Source organism: Culex quinquefasciatus, chromosome 3 (genome assembly GCF_015732765.1).
Source record: "Culex quinquefasciatus strain JHB chromosome 3, VPISU_Cqui_1.0_pri_paternal, whole genome shotgun sequence".
Classification (NCBI taxonomy): Eukaryota; Metazoa; Arthropoda; class Insecta; order Diptera; family Culicidae; genus Culex; species Culex quinquefasciatus.
In genome coordinates this window covers 102,163,114-102,176,529 of record NC_051863.1, presented here as the reverse complement: position 1 = coordinate 102,176,529, position 13,416 = coordinate 102,163,114, and the positions used below count along the sequence as shown (strand labels likewise).

Sequence of the window (13,416 nt, the reverse complement as noted above, 5' to 3'; positions counted from 1 at the left end):
CATTATTTTGGCCATGAAATGGGGTCCTTAAGCTGAAATTATTCTAAAATGTTGAAATTTTGAAAGATGATTTTTTAATTATTTGATATACCCCCTAAAGGACTTTGTTTAAAATGGTTAGAACTATGGGATAATTTTGACCAATTTCGTCAGGGTCATTATTTTGGCCATGAAATGGGTTCCTTAAGCTAAAATTATTCTAAAAAGTTGAAATTTTGAAAGTTGATTTTTTTAATTATTTGATATACCCCCTAAAGGACTTTGTTTAAAATGGTTAAAACTATGGGATAATTTTGACCAATTTCGTCAGGGTCATTATTTTGGCCATGAAATGGGTTCCTTAAGCTAAAATTATTCTAAAAAGTTGAAATTTTGAAAGTTGATTTTTTAATTATTTGATATACCCCCTAAAGGACTTTGTTTAAAATGGTTAGAACTATGGGATAATTTTGACCAATTTCGTCAGGGTCATTATTTTAGCGCGGTTTAGTTACCCTCCAACTTCCCACCCTCCAGATATTTTAAACGGATCTTTACCCTCCACCCTCCCAGTTTCCAAGCAACTTTTTCAAAACGGCGTATGTTTTATTTGAATTAATACATACAACTTCTTTAAAAGATACTCTTATTCAAAAACTATATTTGAGAGCTCTCCGAAGAATTGACTCAATTATTTGTAGAGAAATCTCTTGCAACAACACCACCACCAACCGTCCTGTTCCGCTATCGATGGCTAAGTTATGTTTCAAGCAGCACCACTACCCACACTAGGAATGTTACATCAGCAATGGATAAATTAAAGTTTTTAATCTTTTGGGAGCGATTTAGATTAATAATTTGCATAATTTACCGTTTTTACTTTAAAACCAACAATTAATTAACAGATTAATCACATTTCGCTTTTCAACTAATGAATCATTCCTTGATTTTTATTTATTTCAATCATTTTAAGCATTTCAACAGTTTGAAGTATGTTAAGTTGATTTTAAATATTACGAGTAATTTTTATATTTAAGGTATTTCAGGTATACGAGTGTATCAAGTTTTTTAAAGTTTTCAAGGATTTAAAGTGCTTAAAGTATTTCAAATATTGTATGGATATCATGTATTCCAAGTTATTCAAATATTGTTTATCCAATTAGTTTTAGTTTTTTAAATAATTCAAATACTCTATTTTTTAAATAGTTTCAATTATTTCAAATTGATTTTAATTATTTCAAGGATTTAAAGTGTAATAATAACATCATGTGTTTCAAGAGCTTCAAGTATGTAAAGTATTTTGTGGATTTTAAATATTGCAAGTATTTCAAGTTTTCAAAGTATTTCATGTATTTAAGTACCTATTTCAAGTATTTCAAAAATTTCTAGGATTTAAAGTATTTCAGATTGATCTTAAATATTTCAAGAATTTGTAGTTTTTTTTATGTTTTTTGAGTGTTTCAAACAAGATTCATGTTTGGAGTTTTTTTAAGTCCAATGAACAAAATTTAGTTTTTTTTTGTGTTTCTGAAACCACATTGCGTCAAACCTTTATAAAAACAATAGAAGTAAATAAAAATATCAAATGTTTCTATTAATTCATGTTTATTAAATACTTCATATACTAGTATCTTAATATTTCATGCAATTCAAGTTTTTTAATTACTTATAATATATTTTTTCAATTATTTTAAATTCCTTCAAATATTTCAAATTGATTTTAAATATTTTAAGAATTTCGATTTTTATAAGTACATCAAACATTTCAAGAATTTCAAGTATTTCAAGTTTTGATTATAAGTAATTGAAGTATTTCATTTTTTCCAAGTTTTCGAAGTAGGTATTCAAGTATATCAAGTGTTTGTATAATTTGAAGGATTTAAGAGCGAGTCCACGAACAGGGCATACCCCTTTGTATGGGACGTCGTTTGGACCTCACCAATCTGCCTGAAATTTTCAGGGGTTGTTTGTACATATAAAACTAGCATCTGGCCAAAATATGAGCACTCTAGGTCAACGGGAAGTGGGGCAAATCGGGACACAAAGTTTGAAGGTTCAAAAACGTAAAAAATCTTAAAAAGGCTATAACTTAGGCAAAATTCAATTTAATTCCAAAATTCAAAATGCATCTTGAAGGGCTTCAAAAATGCAACAAAATGCAGGGTAGAGCATCTCAATTGGTTAATTCTAAATGGAGTTATTTTCATTTTAGTGAAAAAATAGCATAATTTTCAAACTGAAATAAAAAAGTGTTCCATCCAGATATCAACTCGGATCGACCTTCAGCTTGTAGGGGACATCTGGGACTACCATCTGAGACTGAGACCGCTTTGGGTAAGGCAGTTTAACATATTGAATAGACACTTTTACTTTTAGTGAATTTTTTGGTAGTAAATTTTTGCTCAGATGACCCCTTAGATCCCATTTTATGGTGATAATTTTATCATATTCGTGTTTCTGAGACAATTTCACAATAGAAACATGCATAAAAATGTATATCATCATCCATTTTAACCCTTTATAAAATGAAAGATAAAAAAAATTAAGAAGCTGCATTTTTTCTGGTGTCATCTAGTATCCTTGGAAACGAACTTGATTTTCAATAAGTGTGAATCAAAGTTTTTTTTTAACTTTCATATTTTAAAGGGCTAAAATGGATGAAAACAAACATTTTTATGCATGTTTCTAATGTGAAATTGTCTCAGGAACACGATAATGATAAAATTATCATCATAAAATGGGATCTAAGGGGTCCTCCGAGCAAAAATTTACTACCAAAAAATTCACTAAAAGTAAAAGTGTTTATTTGATATGTTAAACTGCCTTACCCAAAGCGGTCTCAGTCTCAGATGGTAGTCCCAGATGTCCCCTACAAGCTGCAGGTCGATCCGAGTTGATATCTGGATGGAACACTTTTTTATTTCAGTTTGAAAATTATGCTATTTTTTCACTAAAATGCCAATAACTCCCTTTAGAATTAATTAATTGGGATGCTCTACCCTGCATTTTGTTGCATTTTTGAAGCCTTTCAAGATGCATTTTGAATTTTGGAATTAAATTGAATTTTGCCTAAGTTATAGCCTTTTAAAGATTTTTTACGTTTTTGAACCTTCAAATTTTGTGTCCCGATTTGCCCCACTTCCCGTTGACCTAGAGTGCTCATATTTTGGCCAGATGCTAGTTTTATATGTACAAACAACCCCTGAAAATTTCAGGTAGATTGGTGAGGTCGATGCGAGATGGGTATGCTTTGCTCGTGGACTCGCTCTTAAAGTATTGAGAGAACTGAATGTATTTCAAGAATGTATAGTATTTCAGATAGATCTTAGATATTTCAAGAATTTGTAGTAATTTAGTATTTCGTAGTATTTCGAGTGTTTAAGCAAGTTTCAAGTATCTGAAGGGTTTTAAGTACTTGATGGGGTCTGGGGTTTTTTTCAAGTCCAGTAAGCAAAATTTAGTTTTTTGTTGTTGTTGTTTTTTTGTGTTTCTGAAACCGCAATGAGTTAGCTGTATTAAAAAACACAGGCAAAATATTGGTATGGACCTTCAAAAAAACTAAATACTTCTTGTATATACTTGTATATACTTCATGTTTTCAGATATTTCAAGGATTTCATGTATTTCATAAATTTCGAGTTTTAAAGTATTTCAAGTATTTCATGTATTTCAATTTCTATGATTTTAAGTATTCTAAATTGATCTTAAATATTTCAAGAATTCGGTCTTTTATGTATTTTGAGTGTTTCAAGCAATTTTCATGTATTTGAAGAATTTCAAGGATTTCATGAACTTGAAGGATTTCAAGTACTTCATGTTTGGAGTTTTTTACTGTCAAATGAACAAAATTTTGTCTTTTTGGTGTATCTGAAACCGCATTGAGTCAGAGTCAGAGAGTCAGAGTCAGAGCAAAATTGGACCTTTAAAGAAACAATAGAAGTAAATAAATATGTTTTAAGTATTTCAAATACTTCATGTTTTCAAATTCTTCAAACATTTCAAATCGATTTTAAATATTTCAAGAGTGTTATAAGTACCGTCATCAGGGGTGACATTGGGTTTGGGGGTGAGATTGCATCATACAAATTTCGAAATTTTTGTCTGACCCAATGTCACCCCTGATGACGGTACATCAAACATTTCAAGTTTTGGAGTATTGGGTTTTAAGTCTCATAAGTACTTTAAGTATTTAAATTTTTCCAAGTTTTCGAAGTAGGATTTCAAGGATTTAAAGTATTGCGAGAACCGAAAGTGTTTCAAGAATCAATAGTATTTCAGATTGATCTTAGATATTTCAAAAACTTGTAGTATTTTAAGTATTTCGAGTGTTTCAAGTATATGAAGAATTTCAAGTACTTCAAGTCTGGGGTTTTTTCAAGTCCAGTAAACACATGTTTGTTTTTTTGTTTTTGGTGTTTCTGAAACCGCATTTAGTTAGTAGTATTCAAAAACACAGCAAAATTTTGGTAATTGGACCTTTAAAAACTATAGAAGTAAAACAAGTTTCAAACATTTCTAGTAATTCAAATACTTCAAATTTCTTGTAATTGAAGAATTTCGTGTTTTCGTGTGTTTCAGGAATTTCAAGTTTTTCCAATATTAACTGTATATCAAGTTATTCAATTAATTCAAGTATTTTGTTTTTTGAATTAATTCGAGTATTTTGTTTTTTGAATTAATTCGAGTATTTTGTTTTTTCAAGACCTTGAAGTATTTCTATTACTTTAAGTAATTCATGTGATTCATGTAATTAATTCAAGTTGTTTAAGTCATTCAAGCATTTTATCATTTGCAAGGACTTTAAGTATTTTGAAATGATTTAACATTTTTCGATTACTTTTATTTTTCATGTATTTCAATTATTTCAAAGATTACAAGTATATTAAATGTTCAAGTTTCTAGTCTTTCTGCTTTGTTTTTTTTTGTTATGATATTGAGCATTTTAGGTTTGTCGAGTATTTTGATCATATGAAGCTTGAATTTTTTACGTGTTTCAGTGTTTTAAAAATATGTTAGTGATTTCGAATGTTTTAAATGTTGTTGAAGTATTTTAAGAATTGTTGACACGTCAAATACTTCCTGTTTAAATATTTTATCATGTATTCCAAGCTACAAAAATATTCCAACTGTTCAAGTAATCTTTGAAAATATTGTAAATATTGAAAGTACAATAAATAGTTTATGTATTTCAAGTACCATTTTATTCGGGTTTTAGAATGATTTTCACTTCATAAGAACATTTTTAAATTTTAAACTGTTAACTGTTTTATGTTATTAAAGTGTTTGAAGAATTTCATATATTTGAAAACATCGACAAATTTCTTTAAAAAAATTAAATAAAAAACATGATATGAATGAACATGATTGAAGTGCTTGAAAATATAAAAAGTGTTAACATGATTAAAATATTTGATACACTCCAAATATTTTTAAAACTGGAATCACTTGAAAATGAATAACTTTAAAAACTTAATATAATAGAATTACGTTAAATACTTGAAATACTAGAAATATTTTAAATTTGGATGTGCACATCGAGGGTTACATACATGTATAAAATAAAAAAAAATCATATTACTGAAAATTTATTAAATCCTCTAAAAAAATGATTTTCAATCACTCCTGAAACGTTTAAAAAGATATTTCATGATTAAACTTAGTAAGAGACGATTAAATCTAAAAAACATAAATTGAAATTATAGAAAAATTAAAATATTAACATTAACTGAATTACTTGAAATATATGACTTATTTGTATTACTAGAAATGCTTGAAAAACACAAAATACTTGAAGTACAGGAAATATTTTAAATTCTTTATGAAATTAAAATAAATGAAAAAGATACTTGAAATATTTACTTAAACTACTTGAAACACTTGAAATACTACAAATATTAAAAATCAATTTGAAATACTTGAAATCCTTGAAATAGTTACAAATGTTGAAATGCTTGGGTTCAAGAAATACTTGAAAATTTGATTTACTTGAAATGCTTAGAAAAAAATGAATACTTGAAATTCTTTAAACCCTTGAAATACTTGATGCACCGTGAGGGGGTGAGATTGGGTCATACAAATTTCTGCATTTTTGTATGAACCAATCTCACCCCTGATTGCGGTACTTATAATACTTGAAATGCTGGAAATACTTATTATACTTAAAATCCATGAAAACTGCAAAAAACTTGAATTACGTGAAATCTTTAAAAACCTTCAAAACTTGATACACTCGTATGCCTGAAATACCTTAAATATAAAAATTACTCGTAATATTTAAATTCAACTTAACATACTTCAAACTATTGAAATGCTTAAAATGATTGAAATGAATAAAAATCTTAGAAAGGAATGATTCATTAATTGAAAAGCGAAATGTGATTAATCTGTTAATTAATTGTTGGTTTTAAAGTAAAAACGGTAAATTATGCAAATTATTAATCTAAATCGCTCCCAAAAGATTAAAAACTTTAATTTATCCATTGCTGATGTAACATTCCTAGTGTGGGTAGTGGTGCTGCTTGAAACATAACTTAGCCATCGATAGCGGAACAGGACGGTTGGTGGTGGTGTTGTTGCAAGAGATTTCTCTACAAATAATTGAGTCAATTCTTCGGAGAGCTCTCAAATATAGTTTTTGAATAAGAGTATCTTTTAAAGAAGTTGTATGTATTAATTCAAATAAAACATACGCCGTTTTGAAAAAGTTGCTTGGAAACTGGGAGGGTGGAGGGTAAAGATCCGTTTAAAATATCTGGAGGGTGGGAAGTTGGAGGGTAACTAAACCGCGCTCATTATTTTGGCCATGAAATGGGTTCCTTAAACTAAAATTATTCTAAAATGTTGAAATTTTGAAAGTTGATTTTTTTAATTATTTGATATACCCCCTAAAGGACTTTGTTTAAAATGGTTAGAACTATGGGATAGTTTTGACCAATTTCGTCAGGGTCATTATTTTGGCCATGAAATGGGGTCCTTAAGCTGAAATTATTCTAAAATGTTGAAATTTTGAAAGTTGATTTTTTTTTATTATTGGATATACCCCCTAAAGGACTTTGTTTAAAATGGTTAGAACTATGGGATAATTTTGACCAATTTCGTCAGGGTCATTATTTTGGCCATGAAATGGGTTCCTTAAGCTAAAATTATTCTAAAAAGTTGAAATTTTGAAAGTTGATTTTTTTAATTATTTGATATACCCCCTAAAGGACTTTGTTTAAAATGGTTAGAACTATGGGATAATTTTGACCAATTTTGTTGGGGACATTATTTTGGCCATGAAATGGGGTCCTTAAGCTAAAATTATTCTAAAAAGTTGAAATTTTGAAAGTTGATTTTTTTTTAATTATTTGATATACCCCCTAAGGGACTTTGCTAAAATTGGCTAGAACTATGGGATAATTTTAACCAATTTCGTCGGGGTCATTATTTTGGCCATGAAATGGGGTCCTTAAGCTAAAATTATTCTAAAAAGTTGAAATTTTGAAAGTTGATTTTTTTTAATTATTTAATATACCCCCTAGGGTATTTTACTAAAATTGGCTAGAACTATGAAATAATTTTGTCCAATTTTATCGGGGTCATTTATTTCACCATGAAATGGGGTTTCAAGCTAAAATTAATCCAATAAAATTAACTTTTGAGAGTTCATTTTTTTTAAATTTTGTTATATTACCTAACGGAATTGATTTATTTATTGAGAATTTTTTATGTGTGAATAACAAAAACTGTTATTATTTTCACAGAGCCAGGAAGTCAGAGCTGACGTTGAAGTTCGAGCTGGAGTGAGACCTCGGAGACGGCATCGGATTCAGCAAATTTTCAGCAACTTTTCCTTGGAGTCGGAATCTGTGAAGTCGTTGACGTCATATCCTGCATCCAGAGTCGGAGTTGTCTTCAAAGTATGGATTCAAAGTCGCTTGGAGGTACCCGACTCTGCAGCCCTGACTAGTACAGAGGAGTTATGGCAACTGCAGGTTTTTTTTGCAAAATAACAAATAAACCAAAACAATAACTTTTTTTTGTTATGGAGACCAGTTCAATAACATTTTTTGTTATTATGCTGCTCCACCTCTCCGCACAAAATAACAAATCTTGTTATTCCTTCATGATTCCTTCTGTGTTATTGGTTTGTTATTGCAATAACAACATAATAACAGTTTAAGTTATTCTTCGAACAAATCTTTGTTATTGATTTTTGTTATTTTAACAACTAATCCGATCATCCCAATAACATATTTCGATCTTCTCACAATATCAAAAACTGACCTTCCCAAGTTATTTCCGTCTGCTCGGGATCACTGAACTTACTGCAGAAAGTAATTCATTTGAATACCTTTGTATCATCCAAAATTTGGTACGCTGCCTCAACGTTTCCGTTGCCGAAAAAGTACGAGAAAGGTATCCTCAAGGAATACCGAAACTTTCTGTGGATAGGACACAAGCAACCCATTCGTTTGGAAACTTTGTTCCTGCCTAAGGAACGAGGAGGACTAAACCTACACTCGCCAGGATTGAAGTCTACTGCATTATTAACTACAGTGAGTCAAATATCCCGTCCCGCTCGTGTGGATCAGTGTCCCGCTCGTGTGGATCAGTCGGACCGCGCACTGGACTCACAATCCAGAGGTCGCCGGTTCGAATCCCGCGGCGGGCGCTCTAAAATTCTTTGTGTAAATATGGGTATTCGGCGCCGTCGCTCCGTGCCATACTTTCATACACTTTAGGAGCCCAGGGCGGCGAAGTCCTTGTAGTTAAAAGGAAGACACTAGTGGTTGGTACTAGCAATGGTGGCCGACAGCTATAAAGTCAACTTCGTTTTTTTTTCGAGTCAAATATTTGTCCGTACGAAAAATGTTTGTGATATAAAAGTACATAAAATTCGACTAAAGTACCATGTTTTATACATCAATCGACGCGGCAGAATGTCCTATTGAAGACATTGTCATTGGATTTGCAAGAAACTTTTTCTAAAAAAAATGCAAAAATAGTTTACTGAAAAAAGTAAAAAAAAAGAGGTCAAATAATTGTCCGTACCCCTAATAAAAGTACAAAATCTGATCGATTTAAGTGAATTCATTTATGAAATGTTGTTTCTGTGTCAAATACTAGTACCTTGTGCCAGTTTGTGACAACTTTGAACTTCTGATAACTTTGTTCAGTTAGTTTATATTAAAAATTGGTTTAAATTTAGTTTTTTTTTAAGGTAAAACTTATAAAAACATTAGTTTATAAACAACTATTTTTATAAAATTGTTGTTGTGGTAAGAGTCTCTATTGAACAAGTTTCAACAATAATTGTTCAAAATATACATTGTTTTTATCTTTTTTTATTGATATTTTTCGACCAGAAATACTGTTTCGGAACAATACCGGTAAACAATCCGGATTGTCCCGGAACCGGTTTAACCCCTCGGGGGGAAATTTTGTGGTGGTCAGATAGAGGACAAAAAAACACCTCTTGCAATTTGAAGCATCCAATTTCGTCCACTACAGTCCGATTACGAATCCCTAGTCTGGAATTTGAAATTTTCACTTTTCGTGCCGAGAATTTCTGCACCCTCCTGGGTCAGAATGTTTTGCTTGGGGAATTTAAAAATTTCAAATTTCAGACTAGGGACTCGTAATAGGGCTGTAGTGGACGAAATTGGATGCTTCAAATTGCAAGAGGATGGTTTTTTGTCCTCTATCTGACCACCACAAAATTTCTCCCCGAGGGGTTAAATCGGTTCTGGTACAATCCGGATTGTTCAACGGTATTGTTCCGAAACAGTATTTTTGGTTGAAAATTGTCAATAAAAAAGTCAAAGTAGTTATGTCACAGACATAACCGGAATGGCGTAGACTTACGTAAAATTTAGATATGTGGACATGTGGGTTTTCCATATATTAATTTGAAGAATTAGCTATATATATATATTGGAAGGAACACCCATTCGAACGGCAAAGAGAGGAAAGAAAGAGACGAAGGAATTTTAGCGAGCCGAATGGGGGGAGGGGGAGAGGGGGCATAGGGGTTGGGGGCGAGAGCAGCCTCAGAAAGCTGTGCAATCCGTCGCCCCCGAAGACCAAAATTTGTTCCTGAAATTTAAATTCAAATTAGCTCGCTGCCTCGTCCCGGGTGGGACGAGGGCAACTCTTTCAACACTAGAATTTGATGAGACGTCAATCTTTCAGAATGCGACGAGCTAGTTGGATGTCCCGATTGTTTAACAACCAAGGCTTGACCCACGAGAGGCTTTTCGGCGGAATGCAGCAGGCGCGCGCCTCATTTTGTTGATGCCTCGTCCCGGGTGGGACGAGGGATGTGGATTGAAGCACCTCCGAACCACAGCAACCACGAAAGATCCTAACGGTCCGGCCATCGAGAGGCAACTGGCTGACGGTGACGACGAGAAGGCGATACGCACTTCTTTTCCAGTTCTGGTCCCTCTCTCCTGCTGCTGCTGCTCTGGTCTCTCTCCTGCTGCTCTGGGCTGAGCTTTCCTGCTGCTGCTGCTGCTGCTGCCGGTCCGACGTCTGAGACGTGAATGATGGAATGGGCTCTGGCGCACGTTCTTATGTATGATTTCGGCCCGCTACTTCCTCCTTTTCGCGACCGACACTCGGTCGCGTTGCTCGGATGATTTTCCCTCAAAATAGGTACTTGACATTCCCGTCCGTGAGTGGGAAGCGCTCATTTTGCTTGCAAAATCTCTGCATTTTGAAAACATTTTAAAACATTCAATTGTTTCAATAGTTAAACTATTTTGCCAACAATGAAAGTTTTATAGCAAATTGCTGAATAATTTTCGAATCGAATGGCACATAAATCGTGTCGATTCGATTAGAGGGAAGGAAGATATAAGCGTTTGACGGATGACGCAGTAATCCAAGGCCTTCGGCCCGGGTTTTTTGGAATGACACCCCAGTACCTTCGACAAAGACGTAAGTCTACGTCAAAAAGATGAAAACAATGTATATTTTGAACAAATATTGTTGAAACTTGTTCAATAGAGACTCTTACAACATAAAATAGCAATTTTATAAAAATCATTGTTTATAAACTAATGTTTGTATAAGTTTTACCTAAAAAAACTAAATTTAAACCAATTTTTAATATAAACTAACTAAACAAAGTTATCAGAAGTTCAAAGCTGTCACAAACTAGCTAGAGGTACTAGTATTTGACACAGAAACAACATTTCATAAATGAATTCACTTAAATCGATCAGATTTTGTACTTTTATTAGGGGTACGGACAATTATTTGACCTCTTTTTTTTACTTTTTTCAGTAAACTATTTTTGCATTTTTTTTAGAAAAAGTTTTTTGCAAATCCAATGACAGTGTCTTCAAGAGGACATTCTGCCGCGTCGATTGATGTATAAAACATGGTACTTTAGTCGAATTTTATGTACTTTTATATCACAAACATTTTCCGTACGGGAGGGTACGGACAAATATTTGACTCACTGTAATAGAATGCTGGCTAATCAAACTCTGCTTCCTTTTTTTAGTGACTTGTTGGGCAGCACACCTGTTCTGCAAATTCCCCCCGCCTTTCCACAAATTAAGATTCCAGCGTTAGAAATATCAACACTTCCAACGCAGATCATCCGGCATCACAGTTCAATCGGAATCTATAAGGAGCTAATCGATGGAGAGAGTGATCCACCGATACTTGAAACTCGAAGGCAGTGGAAACGGATCTTCAAAAATCTAGCTGATCAACGAGTGGCTTCAACCCTGCGTGCCAACTGGTACATAATTGTGCACGAGAAGATTCAGCATAATGATTTGTTATACAGACAACAACGTCGAGATAACCCGGACTGCAACGAATGCCCAGGCGTAGCGGAAACACTAAAGCATAAATTGTTCAGGTGCATAACAGTTCGCACTGTATGGAATTATGTTCGTTCTTTGCTAGGGAATCTCGATCCACGTTTACAATGTAAGCAAAACGAATACTTTATGTTTCCATCATTACAAGGACTATCAGCGCCAGTAGCCCAAAGAACCAAACATATTGTAGCTAAATATCTGCATTTTGTTGTAAGTAATCCTATTTCTAATGTAAGTGTAGATAATTTCAAACTTGAATTGTAGAATAGCTTTTAAAAATTGTACCAAATAAACACTGACCAGTTGAAAAAAAAATATTTAAAAAATCGATTGCCATCCTGTAAACAGCCTTTTTAAGACCTAAAAATGCCGTTCTTTGAAAATTCACTCTAAATTTGAAAGGTAAATAAGCTAAAAAGAGTGTCTGGAATTCTAAGCAAATGTAGACACCTTATATGCTAATCGGGAATTTAATTAAAAACTAGTTTGCTGACCCTGCAGCAGGTTTAACAGGAGTTAGTTCCCCGAGGTGACAGGTGCCGGGGCAGGCGACGCAGGTGGTGTATCTGGCATCGTGCAGAATCCTCGTGGCGAGAAATGTGTCGTAACCTCAATCCACAGACCACCGCAAGTTTCGCGCTAGTACTCGCATGGAGGGTGACGAGCGGGAATTCCCGGGAAATTTTTGAGCCTCCCGATTTCCGGGAAATTTGGTCGAGACTCCCGTGAATTTTGATACTTATAAATATTGAGGTAAAATATTAAAAGTACAATCAGCGACAAACGAAGAGTTAAATCATATACATAAAAGACAAACATAAAGCCATTTTTAAGTTCAATTTTACCAATGCTATTTTGATTTGCAAATTCAGGACGTGAAAATAAAAATTGAAAAAAATCCAACATTTAAAATTGATGACGCGACCACCAAGTTGGGGAGCTAAAATTTACCTTGCAGTTTGGCAGTCACAGCTCAGAAATTAAAATTCAAGGTATTTGAAATAAGTAGACTTCTTTTCTTCAAGGTATATTTCAAATTTGGAGGCATGTTTCGAAAATGTACCAAAATCAATCATTATTTAAGTGAAACCATGGCATTTTTATCCGGGACCGTGGTGTTGGGGTAAGCGTGGTTGCCTCTCACCCAGTCAGCCTGGGTTCGATCCCAGACGGTCCCGGTGGCATTTTCGAGATGAGATTTGCCTGATCACGCAATTTTTTATGGCATTTTCAACTATGTTTAGGAAAGCCTACAGTTCATGTTCAGTTCAGTTTTCCTTTAACTGTAAATATTCCTTTACTGCTTAATAACAGTTGAAACGAAAACACTACTATGTTGCTTAAAATTCTTACTGTCTAATAGCAATAATCCTGATCTTGTAAAATGATGTTTGCACCTTTGTTTGAGTATAAAAAAAAATCAAATGAAAAGTTGATGTCTAGGGTTTTTTTTTAAATAGGTCCAATAAACTATAATGTTTCATATGTTAATAGGACCTATTCAAAAAAAACTCTGGATGTCTACCAGCACCAACCACGACACAGACAAATTCTTTAAACTCAGGAAAACTCATTTAGTGCGAATTTAAAATTGAAAAATAAAACAAAATTCGGT

At 33.0% G+C, this 13,416-nt stretch overlaps 1 protein-coding gene across 2 annotated transcripts in view; it reads right to left on the bottom strand.

Annotated features, from left to right (window-relative positions):
• LOC6054015 (F-actin-uncapping protein LRRC16A) overlaps positions 1–13,416 on the bottom strand; it is a 77,008-nt gene that overhangs the window by 20,979 nt on the left and 42,613 nt on the right. The gene's annotated exons all lie outside the window — the stretch shown is intronic.